Here is an 18,106-nt window from a genome sequence, read left to right as displayed (position 1 = left end):
TCCCCCCCCTTTAGTGAAAATGCAGGGAGGCATTGCATGGCAGTGAAAGGTTGACCAGAGAACTGTGTATTGGCAGACAGTGTTGAGTAGCGTCAATTGCATCATCTGAGTCAACTGACAACACAGCAGATGAGAATGGGACAGTAAGCAGAACACATGATGAACCCTCTGTAGTACACCCATTTGTGCAGAAGTCACCACACCAGTGGAACAGAGTCAGGGGGCCTGAAACCGGGGCAGGCCTGTTCCCCACACAGACCGTGACACCCTAAACATGTGCGTGATGCAGGACTGAGCCAGAGTGGGCGTGGAATTAATGATCAAAAGCCATTAAATGTATGTCATCCTGGACACGTACTACTATGATCATCCTGCCAAGGACACATAGGGGCATGCATGGAATGCACATGGATCATGAATGGGTACTCATGTCCCTGCGGAGCATCTGCCATCTGCACAGTCCGAGTCAGACACCCTGCATCAAGGACAAAGGATGTACCCCACAGTATGTGTCTGGCAGGTTGGCAGGGGAAGTGGGCATGTAGACAGGCGTGTTGAACAGGCCATTGCAGTAGTCCAACATGTTACCCAGCAGTGCCATGGTGAAATTGGGGTTCAGGGGGGTGGAGGGCAAGGGAGCATGCCTACGTGGAGTACCCACATGCAGGCAGAACACACATGCACGTCAGTCATGGATTACATATGGGCCTCATTACAACCCAGGCGTTAAGGGGTTAACGGCGCCGTAAAAGCTGTCAGCGCTGTTAAACCCTTAACGCCTGATTACGAGGTCCCTTTGCGGGTTGCACTTTAACGCCTGCTTTCAGCAGGCATTAAAAAACCAACCCGCAAAGGGACCTAGGAGCTAATTACGGCACCGTAATTTACGGTGCCGTAATTAGCACCTTCCCCATTCCCATTGAGCCCTATGGGCCAAAAATGGGAATGGGGAAGGGGCCATGGTGAATGGGGAATTACCGCCCACCAACCGTGGAATGGGGCGGTAATTCCGCCACTCACCATGGCGGATTCCGGCATGGACCACGGCGCTAAAAGCACCGTGGTCCACCGCCTGGGTTGTAATGAGGCCCATAGTCTGAGTGCTGAGTGGAAAGACGCTCCAGGCTACATGCAGAAGGGCCAGTGAGCTGGAACATGGACCGGAGGGGTAGACGGGTGACTAGCATGTGAGTAGGGTGCAAGTGTGGTGATGAGGACAGTCCCTGTCTGCACTACATGTTCAGCATCCTGCACAGCAGGCACGCATTAGTGAAACATTGCATGACTCGCACATGAGAACCATGTACACATAGCATGTATTGGCAGTCAAGCACAACACATCGCACAAGCAAACCACACATGGCCTGGACAAACGAGCAACAACACTCACTGGATGGGGCATCAAAATCCAGCATCTCTCCCACTCCTTTGACCAATTCTGCCGGGATGAACTCTGCATCGATCAACTTGTGCGGAGTGAGTTCTTCCTCTTCAGGTGGTGGCTCACTGCCAGTCACCCGACTCATGGCATAATTGGAGGCACGCTTTAGCTTAGCACAGTGCCGGAGGTCATGCCAACGGCTTTTGCACTCCTGAGCGGTACGCACCTCAGGTCCGAATGTACTAACACCCTCCACAACATGCTTCCAGTGGTCCCAATGCTGGGCAGCCGTAGTGTGACAATTTGGGCCTACTAGCATATCACGGTCGTGTTCCGAGACGTATCCCACAAGGTAGTCCGGTTTCTGCTTGCTGAAAGGTTTCTTCCTTGACATGCCGGAGGCCGGAGCCATGTCTGGGGTCCCAGCCTCTAGTGCAGGAGCAACCTTCCTCCTCTTGGGCAGTGGTCCGGACCCTGACTGGCAATGCCGCCCTGATCAGTAGGGGCAGTGGCTCTGGTGGACTGGACCAAGGAAGTGGCAGGTGGAACTAGGATGGAAGCCCTGATTTGCATCAGTGGCTTTTGGGTGCTCTTGACTGGACCCTGAGCAGAAACCGCCACTGTACCAAGGTCATTGACCGAGACTGTCCTGGCTGGCAGACTCACAGCCGGGGTGGTGGTGTCAGCGGCATCTGCCCATGCAGTTGCCAACACCCGGCTGCTAGTGGCAGCAGATGACAACACTGCCCCAGGGACATGTGCCTCGGTCAGAGCAGCCCTGTGTGCACTTACCACATGCCTCCTGACCACCTGGAAATCATCCTGGGACTCTTCAGGTGCCAACGTTGCATGCGTTGGCCGACCCTGAGCCTGGGTGGTGGTGGCCACAGCTGCACCTGCAGCTACCACTACCCTTGGGCCCGTGGCAGTAGATGAAACTGACTGCTAGGTCACATGGGTGCCAGTGTCAGATGCAAGAGCTGCATCTCCCGGAACCACAGGGGGTGATGGCATGACTGCACCAACACGTGGCAGAACATCCTGCCGAAGTGGCGCACCCCTGCCTCTTCCCCCTCTGCAGCGACCCTGGACAACCTGGAGTCCCCCTACTCCCTGGTCACCCCGGCCACATCGCTGACCACGGCCACCACATGGAGGACGTCCAGCTGAGGCGCCCCTCACCTTTCGTGGCCTCCCAACCATGGCACAGATGTAGTAGTGCCAATGGGAGGTGTGCACGACAACTGTCCTGGGTAATTGGGTTGAAGGGGGTGGAGTACTAGATGTAAACAGCATCCTGTGTGCCTGCAAGGCTGTATTTTACCCCAGTGAGAGAATTACGGGTCACGCAGCACTCAGGCACCCCAAAACTGCAGTAAAACCGTGTATGCAACCCCCAGTAGCCCACGCGTGTGCAATTAACCTCCTGCAGTACGCGGTGGCATCCAGGGTCACAAAAAACACATACGTGTGGGACACACAAGCTACTATGACCTTGAAAACGGGTACGCGATACACAGGGGAACACACAGTGGGAAAAATAGTGTGCGCGAATCACCGTCTGACTAGCGTGGTAATGAAAAACACACGTAGCCAATACCCCGCCAAAAGAAGAGATATGTCCTTGATCCGTTGTGAAGTAGTGATAGCGCATGAAACAACAAGAATGTACCAACACACGAGTTGGTCTCCACGAAAAGCACGTACAGCGAGCAGCTGTCCCACTCACCTTTAACCTGTGCTGAGGAAAATGCCCCTGCACGTCACGTCACTTACACGCTTATGTGCTAAGGGCCTTTCCTCGAATTAAACACTAAAGTGCTGTTTTTTCACGTGCCAAATCACTCCGTATCAAGCTGGCCATGCGACAACACATGGAAGACCACGCTCCTGCTCAGAAGGCCATTTTTCTGCCCCCCAGAGCCCAGAGCCACCTCCTATGAGCCATCTACTGCTGCCTGTCTTCCTCCTGGCCAGGTGCCCTACTATTTGGTGCCTGCACGTCAGCCATCTGCAGGGGTCCAGTTGCTGTGACCACCCCTGCTGGAACAGAAGACTCCCGACTGCAGTTCCATCGCTACAAAGCCCAGCACCAGGACCCAGTTGCCCACCCACACCTGCCTCTGGGGTTGCCATGTTGGGGCAAACACCATCTGAGATCACTGGCAACCCCCAGCCAGAGAGGCAGGGGGCTGCCAGCCTCACAGAAGGCGAAGTTGGCATCCTGTTGGATCAAGTCCTGGTTCATTATGATGCCCTCTTCGGAAGAACACGCACTGACAAGAATGGATGCAGGAGGATCTGGATGGACATCGTGATTGCCATCAATGCAGTGGGGGTAGCAACCAGCGACCATCCACACGTCCATAAGACTGGGAGGACTTCAGGTCCAGGACCCTCAGGAAGGCCCGGCGCCTCTTGGACGCAGAGGATGCAGTGGGTTGCCGGGTCCGCCTTACTAACGAACAGATGAGGGTCCTGGAATGTATTCACCCAGCGCTTCACCTCCAGGTCCTCGAGAGGCAGACCCGTCCGAAGTCGAGCGGTAAGTGTCCATGCGTACTGATTGGACGCAGTGCATGTTGCGGTGTGCCAGGAGTGTGCAGCTTCGACATATGTCTGGAAAGGCCCATGTATAGATGTGTATGTGCAGGGACATGAACCTGCTGCATGTGAGTCCAGTCATGTGTGATGCACATCAATGGTGTATATATTACAAAGCATGATGCACAACTGCATGTGGAGACGCACACATGTTAGCATTTCTGTGTATGTACTATGCCATGGTAGGGGTATGACACATTGATGCTGGTTCCACCTTCATGCACGTGCACGGTGCACATTTGCGTGTGAGTGTGTTTGACATGTGTGCGACTGTGATACACCGTGGATGTATGTGACGCAGACATGTAGGAACCCGATTGGCAGATGTGACATAGTTGCCGATGATTGCACTGTGACAGGTGGTGGAGATGTACAGATGCATGTCTGTCTGGTGGCGTGTCTGCATGTGTTCGGCACTCCCCATGTTGCTTGTGACGTCATGCCAACCTTTGGTTGTTCATGCTGTTGTGTGTGTATGGATGCTGCTGCCTGCTGCACCATTCCTGTTAATGTGTGCATGTGTGTGGGTTCAAATGATATGAGTGTTGTGGAGTGTGATTCCATCTGTGAAGTTTGACACTGCCACTCATGTGCAGCTGTCATGTGTGTATCAGACCATTGTACAGTGCCCTGATGCCTGTGTTCTGTTTCTCCCTGTCTGCAGCGTCGACTGATGAAGAGGGCGGAGAGGCTGCTGTGGAGCACAGCGGCAGGGATCTCACTGCCAGCCAGAGTTGCAAGGCCCAGTTCCCCTCCCGGATAGTGATCTCTTCCAGGAGTGAGGAGTCTGGTGCCGCGTCCTTGGCCGCAGCTGCCGAGGGAAGGTCCAAGAGGCGGAGTTTGGAGCCGGACTCCTCTGCAGCAGTAGGAGCAGCTGAGCCCACACAGGGGCCTACGGAGGAAGATGCCACAGAGTCATCCAGGTTGGTGGGGGGTTTGGTTGAGGAGGAGGCCGTGGAAGCCCCATGCACAGGGCCTAGAAGGGGGGATTCCACCAGTGCTAGTGGTGCAGTCCAGGGGCAGGGACAAGAGGCAGCACAGGCTGCCATGGACGTGTCTGCATGTAATCCTGTCCCCGATCCTTTGACTGTATCATCCGACACCAGCAGGGATGCCTCCACCCAGACCCGTTTTCAGGGAGGGGATGCACATAGAACTGGCCTTCCTTTCCCTGCGGACGTTGCACTCTGTGACTGGAATGAGCCTGTCCTAGCTGGGGTGGCATTTTCACCAACGTGGTATTCTGGATGACGTGCAGGGTTCTGTCTGGACAATGAACAACATTTTGAATAACTCTTTGGCCGCATCAACCAACTAGGATCGGTCGTCAGCACTGGGTTCATCCGTGTGCGGGATCATCTTGCGACACCCTCCTCAACTTAGGCTCAGAATGGGAGCGATCATGGCTCGGGGCCATCAACATCCCAGGGCAGGCATCGACCGTCAGGCAGGAGGACCCAGGATTGGGAGTGTCTTCCGTGTGGCAGCGGTTGGGCCGGCAAATAGATGCGAAGAGGCCGCGGGCGGAGAGGGCATGGCTCACAATGGTCAGGGTGGGGAACTCCATGAGCCGGGCATTGAGGCGGCTGCATACCTCGAGGCAACTCGCAGGGAGTTGGAGGAGGCCATGGCTGCATCCCAGCGAGACCTTGAGTCCAGGGAAGAGGCCTGCCTCCGGGACATTGAAGTGGAGATCGATGATGCCCTTGCTGGGCCATCAATGAGTGAGCCATCAGTCTAGCCCGCCGCCTTTGTAAATAGTTACGTAGGTGTAGGTTTCCTTTATTTTTTATTTTTCTTTGAGACGCATGGACTATGCCCAGCCTTTTTGTAAATAGTTATTTATTAGGTAGGGTTTTGGTTAGGTTTCCTTTGGATTGTTGGGCTCATGGACCCTTGGATATTCATTTGTATACAGTTATGGACCTGGATTTACTTTATTTTTTGACCCATGGAGGGATACTTTGCTTTTTTTGGAACTTTGGTATTTGCTTTGGAGACATTTTACTTTGGATTTTATTGATTACAGCCTTCATTTTTTAAAATAATTTTTGGACATCCGGACTTGGATTTTTTTTTTCTTATGTGCTTTTGTTTTATTCATTCAGTTTATGATTTAATACAGTTTTTTTTTCTCTACTTTACTTGTGTGTTCTTCTCTCACTCGTTTTGTGCATGTCACAATGTGGGTTTTCTCATTCATGTGTCGCCATTGTGTGGGTCTCAGGGACATGTGTTCATGGGCATGTTGGTTATTTGGTTTCTATCATGACATGGGGAATTCAATGGGTGTCCAGTCATAATTTCGAAAACATAATTTCGAAAGTAAAAAAAGTCGAATCAAAAATGTGGAAAAAAAAAATGTCGAATTGTTTTTTTTTTCGATATTTTTTTTTTGGCTCTAGTTTCTGTGAAAAAAATAGGTAAAAATAAAAAAAGGGGGTGGGTGGGGGGGAACCCCCCCCATTTCGAAAAAAAAACGTCATTTTTTTCGACTTTTTGACTTTCGAATATTTTGTATTCGAAATTATGTCTATGAACCAATTCAATGTGGAGTGGATGGAATGTTTGGTTGGAATTTTGGACTGGGGTGGCGTGGAGTGGGATGTGGGTGACCATAAGGGCCACGGGACTGGATTGTGATGACGTGTTGGGTGGGGAGACATGAGTCGGGGCCTGCTGGCAGGTTGCCGTCAATGGGGCTGGGGTGGGGGACATGAGTCGGGGCCTGCTGGCAGGTTGCCATCAAAGGAGGTGGGGGGCATGAGGTGGGGCCTGCTGGCAGGTTGCCGTCAATGGTGGTGGGGTGGGGGGCATGAGTCGGGGCCTGCTGGTAGATTGGCATCAATGGGGGTGGGGGACATGAGTCAGGGCCTGCTGGCAGGTTGCTGTCAATGGGGGTGGGGTGGGGGACATGAGTTGGGGCCAGCTGGCAGGTTGCCGTCAATGGGGGTGGGGTGGGGGACATGAGTCAGGGCCTGCTGGCATGTTGCCATCAATGGGAGTGGGGTGGGGGACATGAGTCGGGGCCTGCTGGCAGGTTGCAGTCAGTGGGGGTGGGGTGGGGGACATGTGTCAGGGCTCCCAAGTGCATGGCGGCATGTGGCCTGCCTGCGGGTCATGGTCTGGGGTGATAGGCTGGCCGCAGGGCATGCCCAGGGCTGATGGGCTGCCTGCGAGGCATGCGCAGGGGTGATGGGTTGCCTGCAGGGCATGGTCTGGGGTGATGGGCTGCATGTGGGGCATGGCCAGGGGTGATGGGCTGCTTGTGGGGCGTAGTCTGGGGTGATGGGCTTCCTGCGGGGCATGGTCTGGGGTGATGGGCTGCCTGCGGCACATGTCCAGGGGTGATGGGCTGCCTGCAGGGCATGGCCAGGGATGATGGACTGCCTGCAGGGCATGCCCAGGGGTGTAGGGTGCTTCCCTGTGGTATGGGCTGGCTGCGGGGCATAGCGAGGGGAGGAGGGCCACACCCGGGAGGGCCCACACTGCCAAATCTCGTGTAAAACTCATGCGCACCCCTCGGAATATGCGTACCCCGCTTGCGCCAGGCCAATTGCATGTAAAACTCCCCGCACACCCCTCGGAATACGCATACCCTGCTCGCTCCAGCAGAATTGTGTGTAAAACTCCCAGCGCACCCCTCAGAATACATGTACCCCATTCGCACCAGCGAAATCGCGTGCAAAACACCCTGCACACCCCTCAGAATATGCGTACCCCGCTCACGCCAGTGAAATCACGTGCAAAACTCCCTGCGCACCCCTCGGATTACGTGTACCCTGCTCGCGCCAGCGAAATCATGTGTAAAACTCCCTGCGCACCCCTCGAAATATGCGTACCCCTCTCGCGCCAGGCCGATCACATTTAAAGATCACATTTAAAACTCCCTGCGCACCCCCAGAATATGCTTATCCCGCTCGTGCTAAGCCGATCACGTGTAGAACCCCTGCGCACCCCCGGAATACACGCAAGCAGCCCATCCACCCTCCACATGCACTGCAGGCAACCCATCATCCCAGACCATGCCCCACAGGCAGCCCATCAACTCAGACCATGCCCAACAGGAAGCCCATCACCCCAGACCATGCCCCGCAGGCAGCCCATCACCCAAGACCATGCCTCACCGGTAGCCCATCACCCCAGACTATGCCGCGCATCAAGCCCATCACCCCAGACCATGCCTCGCAGGCAGCCCATCACCCCTGGCCATGTCCCACAGGCAGCCCATCACCTCGGACCATGCCCTGCAGGCAGCCCATCACCTCAGACCATGCCCCGCAGGCAGCCCATCACCCCTGGGCATGCCCTACAGGCAGCCCATCACCCCAGTCCATGCCCTGCAGGCAGCCCATCACCCCTGGGCATGCCCCGCAGGCACCCCATCACTCATCACTCAAGACCATGTCCCGCAGGCAGCCCATCACCCCAGACCATGCCCCACAGGCAGCCCATCAACCCTGGGCATGCCCCACAGGCAGCCCATCACAACAGACCATGCCCCCAGGCAGCCTAACCACCCTCCCCATACCCGGCAGGCAACCCATCCACCCTCCCCATGCCTCACAGGCAGCCCACACCACAGGGGGGACTTTTTCCACGCTATTTACCTGGCGCGAGTGGAGTACGCATATTCCTAGGGGTGCACGGGGAGTTTAACATGCGATTTTGATGGCGCGAGCGGTGTACGCGTATTCCGAGGGGTGCACAGGGTGTTTTACAAGCGATTTCGCTGGCGCGAGCGGGTTACGGGTATTCCGAGGGGTGCTCAGGGAGTTTTACACACGATTTCGCTGGCACGAATGGGGTACACGTATTCCGAGGGGTGCGCAGGGAGTTTTACACGTGATTTCGCTGGCACATGAGGATTGTGTGGTGCTTTTAGCGCATTTTCGTGGTTGGGGGTCTGTATGCTGGTCCACTGGCCTTTGCGCCATGTAGGGGGCTTGTGCAATGTTTTTGGCGCACGGGACGAGATTGGGGTGTAACTGGAGCTACTGCAGGGTCGCTGCGCCACTCTGTGCCACGGCTGGTTATGGATGTAAGAATCTTTGAATACGGTGTGCATGAAAATGGGTTTTGGCGCACGCACCTAGTGCACGCTGGCACATGCTCCCTCTCTACACTGCCCGCGTGCGCTGCTTCTGCTCTAAAATCTATGAATTACCCCCTATGTGTTGACAGCAGTTTAAGGCCAAAGAATCACATGTTGCTCCCATTTTTCAAGAAGTTCATGATTGCTTAAAAGATGGTATATGTGCATTTGTCATCCACACATTTGAAGTTGGTAAGTAGTGGTTCACGGTTTCTGCCAATCTTCTAGGCCTTTGCTCAAATAGCCATTTTGAGAAATTTGGAGAATACATAAACGTGATCCTAGTCTTCAGTTGGAAGCATTTTTTGGTCTCCATTCCTAGCAGGACCTTGTTCCTGGTCAACACCGCCATATTTGTGATGTATTTTGTCTGCAAGTTATAGTGTTTTAAAACATTTTTTTTTACCTACATGGCATCAGATTCCTCCTCAAAGGGTCACCATCTGCCAGCTCCTTTAGTAGCGATTCTCATCGCCTGGACTGTACTGTGTAATCATTGGCTGGAATGGACTGCTTTGTGCGGGCACCTGATGAGGGAAACCCACATCTAGCCCAGGGAACATCCAGTTGCTCTGCAGCCTCTGAGGGTGCTATGCCCACTGTTACGGGCATGGAGGTAGCTTTTCATTATATTTTTAATGTGTCACAATATTTTTTTTAGAAGTATTGATTTCTTTGTAATGACCTGTTTGGTGTGGGTTGCCTGGCTCCAGTACTTCTTTTACTTGTGTTGGGCCTTCATGGTAGTTTGCCAGAGCTGCACACCGTGGGCCTGATTCATGGAAAAGTAAGCACTGATCCCGCAAAGCCTGCACGCCAAGAACGACTCTGCGAACCTGTGTGCAGAATTTAATCTGCACGCTCTGCATATTCATGGATCCATATGCACATTAGAACCCAACCCGCAAATCAAAACGAGCTGCGCCAGGAATGCCGATGCCATGCTCCCACGCAAAACAAAAACAGCCAGAGACCAGCCATCCCACAAACCTCTGGGTGCACCATTGACTCAACACCCAACACCCCATCCAATCTGTGCGATGCCCCACACAAGTAACAGATGAACACCTGCAAATCTGCGCGAGCTCCCCCGTAAGTAACGGCAGCACCCCAGACAATCTATGCGATGCCCTATAGAAGTAACGTCTGCACCTCGTCGAACCTTCATGAGCTCCCCCATTAGTAACAGCAGCACCCGAGCCAACCTGTTTGATGCCCATCGCAAAACAGTTGCACCCAGGTGAACCTGTGCAAGCTCCCCCGTAAGCAAGGGCAGCAGCCAAGTCAATCTGTGAAATGCCCCACACAAGTAGCAGCTGCACCCCTGCAACCCTGTAAACCCTCAAACCTACTCCCTATGCAACAAAATAGCTGACAAATACCCAGACTGTACAGCAGCACCATTAAACCTAGACCTCAGCCACCATCCCCTCAACTCTGACGACAACCCAGGCAGCCCACTCAAGTACTTGCACCACCCACCAGCCCCCCCTCACCTCCGATGGTGCACTGCACATCCTCCTGTCCCTGACCCAGGGCACAGCCTGAACTCCTTCCTGGATACCTCCCCCCAAACCCTATGTGCTGGCCTTCACCTGCCTCCTCCTCCTCCACCCCCTCCTTCTCCCTGGATGACTCCACAGGGCCTTCCTCCTTGAACGGTCCGTCTGTTCCACACACTTGCCACAGCCATTCAGGAGTCCCCCACCACTACAACCTCCTGGGATGTACCCCCAGCAGCTGCGTCCAATGGAATTTGCACTCCCCCATCCAATTCACTCTCAGATGATGTGAAGTCAAGTCGGGCTGGCCTGAGTGCGCGCTTAGGTCTGGTGGTCTTGTCCATGCACTTATGCTCCACAGCGATGGCTCTGCCCTCTTCACAAGCTGCAGCAACTGTTGAAAATTGGGACAAAAAAGCATTGAAATCAGTAACTGCAATCCATGGATGTGTGCCATACACAACATAAACATGACCAATCATGCAGCATATACCAAACATGAACTGACACACACACATTGCACAAACACATACATGTACGTGCCCAGGGAAACTGCAATGCTAATACTGCAGGAGTGGAGTGGGAAGGCACAATCATAGTCATGATACATGCACATGTCAACAAACCACATTCTACAGTGGCAAACAACGCATTACTGAAAACAGAAAACACCACCATACCAATTAACAACAAACACAAGAATTACATGTCACATGTTGATTGATTTAATGCTTGTTTTAACTCTGTTCCCCTTATCAAACTGTAGTGTTTTAGTGCTTTTCCCTAGTAGGCCTCACAGCAATTTGTTTTCACCAAGACCTGTCCACCCTGTTTTTATTTCTCTTAATATATTGTCTATCCCTACCCGGATAAGATAGAACCAGATACTTACAAGTGTTCATTGCCAAGTGCTAGTTGCAAAGTGTCACGCGGCTTTCCTCCTTTATCATTTGATGCCATGTGCATAAGAACATTACCAGGGCTGCTGCCCACACAAACACAGTCACCAATGGGCACATGCAACAGCATGACTGTAAGTAAGCACCATGTACCGGCACACAAGTCTGGGAACAAATTGCACATGTCAAGTGACCAAGCATACAAATATGGTATGGACACATGTACACGTTTGTCACAAATGCAGGGGGATGAGAGGTCACATCCCTGTACAGGAGCGGTCAATGCATCAATTCCACATCTGCTGGCTTACATGTGCCACTATCAGCCAATGTAGCTGCATTGAAGCACTGTCATGTGTGCCACACATGGACTCGGACATCATGCACATCACTTACATGCCCACAACATAGTATGTCCACATCTGTCATGTCCAAGCACCTGCTCCATGCTCACTGTTAGGCAGAATCCTGTGCAGTGCCCTTAGGGACCACTACACACAAATAAGACTACACGTGGCAATACAAGTATTACCTTTGCTACAAGCCTGTACTTCTAGGTTATAGTGGCAGCAGTAGCGGAGCAGCCAAGCTTATCTCAAGAGTATATGAGCAGTAGCAGAGATTACACAAAGGGACACAATTACTGTGGCTCAAGCAAACACTAACTCAAGGTTTCAGGTAAAGAAAATATAAGGCTAAGGAGGTAGTGCTGACCCCTGCAGGGTTAGCCTTGAATCTGGGATCTCCTCTCACATGGTCAGTTGACCCACAACTAAAGCACTTACCAAATGCTCTCTGAATGGGGGTCTGTCCTGACCTGCCTCTGGTTTGGCATCAGGAGGTACACTAGCCCTATTTGGTTTCCCTTGTGTATTACCCTGGTTATGTTTGGGGACCACTTCTGGGTGGGAGGTATTGGAATTCTCGTGGTTGTCTTTCTTTGACTGCTTTCCCTCTTCCTTTTTCTGAGTTGCCCCAGAATCCTTGTGAGTAACCCTGTTGGCAACCTATAAGTCAGCAGCCTTAGCCAGCTTCCTAGGATCTATCTCATTTGAATCAGCCAAGTGCTGTCTAAGCTCAGGGGAACAGACATCACAAATAGACTCCAACATTACAAGATTCTTCAAACCTTCATAAGTGTTCACTTTGTAACCCTTAACCCAACCATCTAAGTTGTTCAAACATTCACACACCCAGGTAGCCCAAGGGGTACCATCATGCTTTTTGAGGGTTCTAAAACTCTTAAGGTATTGGGAAGGGGTCTTCCCAAATCTAGCTATTAATGCTAGCTTCACATACTCATAATCCTGTTTATCTTCCTCCGCCAGCTCCATTACAGCATCACTTGAAACAGGGGGAAGCCTAGAAAAAAGCCAGGGAATCAACTGATTCCCTGAGATACCTTGAATCCCATGATAGTACTCAAACATTGCTAACCAATCCAAAACATCAAGTTTAGTCTCATACATACCAATCATCTCCTTTGGCATGCGGGGTGTCTTAGGGCTGGCAGACCTAGAAGACTCGGGGAGAGAAGCATTTTCTACAGACAACTTTTTCATCTCTAGTTCATGATTCAGCTCCATTTCTCTGAGCCTCAGCTCTTGATGTTTCATGGCAGTTTGTGCATCAATGCGTTTCACTTCTAATTCAAGTCTCATTTTTTCAAGTGCAATAAATTCAGGAGTAAGTGTAGGACCTGTGGGGGTCCCAGTGGACAGAGGTTGTGCTTTCTGAGCAGGCAAAGGAGTTGTAGGGTTACCTAACAAGGACTAATCTACTTTTTCCAAATCAATACTCTCAGAATCAGAAACATCAGTATCCACATTTGCTGGAGGGGTAGGCCCTTCCTTCTGGCCCACTCTCCAGACTTTGCTTTCCTATTAACTTTGCAATCAATTCAGATTTCTTTCCTTTACCACAGAGGCTCCTCTCTCTACACATGGTTCTCAAAACCTCAGCAATGTAGTTCAAGAGACTCTCTTCAGTGTAGCTTTCCATATTTGATATGATTTCTCAGTAAAATAGAAAAATAGTGGTGTTAACCTTGTGGTTAGTTGAACCCAAGCAATAGCAGCACTCTAAGTGTAATCACTCTACTTCGAAATCATCACCGCTGTACACCAGTGTTAGGCAGAATCCTGTGCAGTCCCCTTAGGGACCACTACACACAATTAATACTACAGGTGGCAATACCAGTTTTACCTTTGGTACAAGCCTGTACTACTAGGTTATAGTGGTAGTGGTAGCAGTAGCGGAGCAGCCAGGCGTACCTCATGAGTATATGAGCAGTAGCAGAGATTACACAAAGGGACACAATGACTGTGGCTCAAGCAAACACTGACTCAAGGTTTCAGGTAAAAAATATAAGCACATTTATTTTTAAACTATTTGTTATTAACACAACACTTCTATTAAAATGTAAAACCACACGTTAAATACACTACCCCTGACCAATTCACTTTGTACGGTATAAATCAAGGTGAGAACCCTGTGTTTGAGAGCACCGTTGTTACAAAAACAATACACGTTACCGTGAATACGATTGCGATCACTTTTTGACTGTTCGGTCTACTAAATAAACGCATATCCGCGGCAAGAAATGCTACCGAGGCAAAAACACACTTAGCACCTGAGATACCCAGAGTGAGTTGGGGACAAAAATCATAGGCAATATGTTAGATAGGCAGACAGAATCGAAGAACACTCATAGACAGAAATCCAAGAGTGAAGAGGCCGGAGCCAGTGTCAATTGAGACTGGGTTCCTGTGTCGAGGATCACACGTCGGATAGTTCGGGATTCAAAGTTGCCAAGAGTACTTTACATATTGTCAAATGTTCGGAAGCAAAAGTTATAAGAAGGAGGGAAAAATAAGGGCAAGCCTTGTAAGCGATAAATAGGGATTTCACCCAAAATTCCTCAAGCAGGACACAGTACCTTTTCAAAGAAGAAGCTGGTGCCACTGCAGTTGTTCCTGGTAGTTTCCGGTAGACCCACAATTCCTGGCTTTGGCACAAAGAAAGACAATGAAGGGGGTCCACACCACACAGGGATGAGGCTGGCAGCAGCGACAATGAATAAAAGGTGCGCTCCTTAAAACAGGAGAGGCTCTTCAGATGGCTATCCGGACCACTACAGCAGTGTGCAGCGATTTCGACCACGAAGGCGACCTCTGGCTGAAGAAGATGAGCTGGTTATCCCCACCAGGCTCAAGGGTAGAAGACTCTGGACTGGATCTCCTCTAGGTGTTGAAGGGTATATAGCTCAGGACTGCAGCAGGGCTTCACCGGTACGGGATAGTTGCAGCAGTCGACCTCTCCTCCACTTCTCTTCGGTTGCTTATAGTTCCAGTGGCAACTCTCTGACTTCCTGCCCAAGAGACCTGCCTTTTATGCGAAAATCCCCCATTCACACAGCCTGGCTGTCAATCACACAGCAGGGGGTTGTTCAGCCCAGACAACCACCTCTGCCAATCATGAAAAAGTGTGACGTGGGTTTCCTAGGATACCCTGTGCCGGGAGTGATTACACCTCTCCCTCACATTCAGCCCACCTAGACACCCAGGCGCCTTGAGGAGGGCTTCTTGGCAGAAGCGTGCCAAAAGATAGTGAAAATGGAAGGCAAACCTGGTTTGCCGCGCAAAGCAAAACACAAGAAGGATTTTACCAAAAAGAAATGGCGAATAAACTGCACTGGAGCCAAAAGAAAAAGTATCTGGTCGAGCCGGTTTAAGTTCGAGGCTAACACAATAGCCTACAATATTACCACGGTTATATAAGATAACCACGGTAGAAAATTAGGGTAGATACCACTGCAACCAGTCATGTCTAAATGTTAAAAGAGCGAAACAATGCTCTACGAGGTACAGATAAAAAAGGCTAAGAGTTAACCCTTCCAGTACTCCATGTAAGATGGGGTGTACCGGATATTTGGTTAATTTGACTAAGTAAAGCTAATGGTAACTTTACCCTTTTCTTGAAGACAGTAGTCAGCCTCAGAAATGAAGGCAGGGGGGGAAGTCTGAACGACAACCATGTGTCTCTGCACAGAAGGTGCTGTGTGACAAAAAAGAAGGGGGCTACTGAAGTGGGGTACTCCAGAGTCCACAATCATAGAAACAGGTAAAAACACATACAAAACACAAGTAAGAGTGGTGAAAAGCTCACAATCTTACCAAGTGGAAAGAAATAACTCCAGAGTTCCAGCAAAGCTGGTGAGGGACTCACTAGGTAATGGAAATTAGCCATGAAATGAGAATTCTCCCTAACACACACACACTGCACGTACCAAAGTACAACAAGCCATTCATGCTCAATATTCCAACACACACGCAAATGCCAGTATACAATGTTTGATGCCACAGATGCCCAGCATTGGAAGGTGACAGCAATCAGATGTGTCTCACAACACACACAAGCAACAAACAGGGTGTCGAGGGCTGCCAGAACCTTGAAATGGCTTCAGGTTTTGAGGTCATCCCAACCTTTCCAGACCATGTTCCTGGTGCAGACTGCCACCCCCTCAGTATTGATGGCAGCCGTGATCTTGTCCCAGATTCTCAGCCTTTTGTTGGTGCCCAACTGCGTAGCAAGGTTGAAGAGGGCATCAAAGGCTCCCAGGACCCAATTCACCAGGATACCAACTTCGGTGGATGTAAGGTTGGCAGCCCTCTGCTTCGATGTGGGGGTGCTGCACCCCTAAAATCATGTAGATGGTGTAGGCATAACACTCCTGGGGCAGGTATGGCGTTCCTGGGTCCAGGGTAGGTGCAGTGGAGCTTTGGTGGTGTTGGCAGAGGTAGAAGTCCCAGCAATTACGGACAAGCTGGTTGCAGGCCCAACACAGGAATCCAGGCAAAAGTGGGACAGCTGGCACACCAAGACAGTGCTGGTTGCAAGCAGACTCTCACCCTCGATCAGGCATCAGCAGTATAGGAGTGAGGGAGGCAAATCAGGGCTGGAGGAGTCAAATCCAGCAGTATGTAGGCAGGAGGAACAGTGGTGTGCATCTTGCATCGACAGCAGCCGACAGCAGAGTAAAGGCCCTTAAGGCGTAAGTTATGTTCTGCGTGCAGTGACGCAGCGCACCTACGTGGTACACCTATGTGGCTCACAACAATGATGGGGTGATATAAGGTGTCATATCACAATTTGATTTGAGTCAATTCTATTCAGGTATTGCTTTTTCTTAAGGGGTTTTACTCCACACTGTTGGATTCCTGTTTTTGCTTTATCCTTCAAGGTTTTGCACATAATATGTTGTTTCCCAAATAAAACTTTACAATTTTATTTCGTTTCTTTGGAATGCAACCTTTATTAAAAGATTAGAGGTGTTGATCTAATATTTGTCGGCTGCAGAGGAGATTATAAAAGTCGAGAGATAAACTTCATGAAACTGTTTCATAAGTCATAGTTGTTAAAAAACATCATTTGGAGTGTATGGACCAGGAATAGTCAAAGACGACTCCTATTCCTTTTGATTCGGAGATGTATTTCTTGATGTGGACTCCGAACCAAAACGTTTTTATAAAATTTAAAAGATTTTTTTATTTTTTTTTTATTCAGTTGAAAACTACAGTTTTAACATATAGAGAAAACTTTTGTTTCAAATGGTCACTTCGAAGATTCAGACAACACAAAACAACATCCCAAAGATTCATCACAATTAGATCAAGGTTCAAAGGTTAAAAGATTTTTTTGAGGTGATTGATTTGAATTTTCGAAAACTATAGCTATAACTAGCACGATGCTTCATTCGTGAGTAGACTGAGGTCGACAGAAGGAAAATACAAGGATAAAGAGCAAAATTCAAATGCAACATAAACAAGTTTAGTCTCAAACTGCCAACAGACCAATATCTAATCTATTAAAAGCCTAAGCACAAATGCTCTCAACAGATTCAAGTCAAAAAGTGACGAAGTCACGCCACAAGCCCTCGTGGGGCACGCCCAACTTGCAAGCACGGTTAGCATGGAGACTGAAGCAATATATTTAAGTAATTTACGATGGCACATACGTGTTTAACGTTATTGCCACTGGAAATTAGTCGCCACCAAGCCTCCATATCTCCATCTAAAGGCGCTAATTGGCTCAGATGCTTTGAACGTAAGTCGCAGGTGGCTAGACAATCAAGAATTAGATGTTTAAAATTTTCAGTGGACCCTCGACAAAAATGGCATAAATTGTCCTTCAACGAGGCATCCTTTCTTAGCCATAGAATTTCCTTTGTTTTCAAAATATTTAAACGAAATCTTAGGAATTGCTCGCGATAATGTCTCGAGTAGCATTGCAAAAGATAGGAAGATTGTACGTTTAATTTTTTGTGATCCGGACTCAGCCATTTTGAAGAGGCCAATTTCTCGTGTGCTTCCAGGTTGATAGTCCATGCCCAGATATCAAATTTTCGTTTTGCATGTTGTGGTCGTTTGAACAGATCGTAATTGCCAATTTCCGCAGCATCAACCCAATGGTTGAACGCCATAGGTCTAGTAAGCAGGCCCTGGTGGAGTCGTCTTCATCTGAGAAGATGCAGTAGGCCGCTGGTTTGCTGTGTTCTGACATCTTTCGCATCAGTGCAATAGATTTCCAGATCATATGGCTATAAAGAGAATTCAGGGACAGTTCA

Source organism: Ambystoma mexicanum, chromosome 7q (genome assembly GCF_040938575.1).
Source record: "Ambystoma mexicanum isolate Mex_15411 chromosome 7q, UKY_AmexF1_1, whole genome shotgun sequence".
Lineage (NCBI taxonomy): Eukaryota > Metazoa > Chordata > Amphibia > Caudata > Ambystomatidae > Ambystoma > Ambystoma mexicanum.
Note: the sequence above shows the minus strand (reverse complement) of the source record.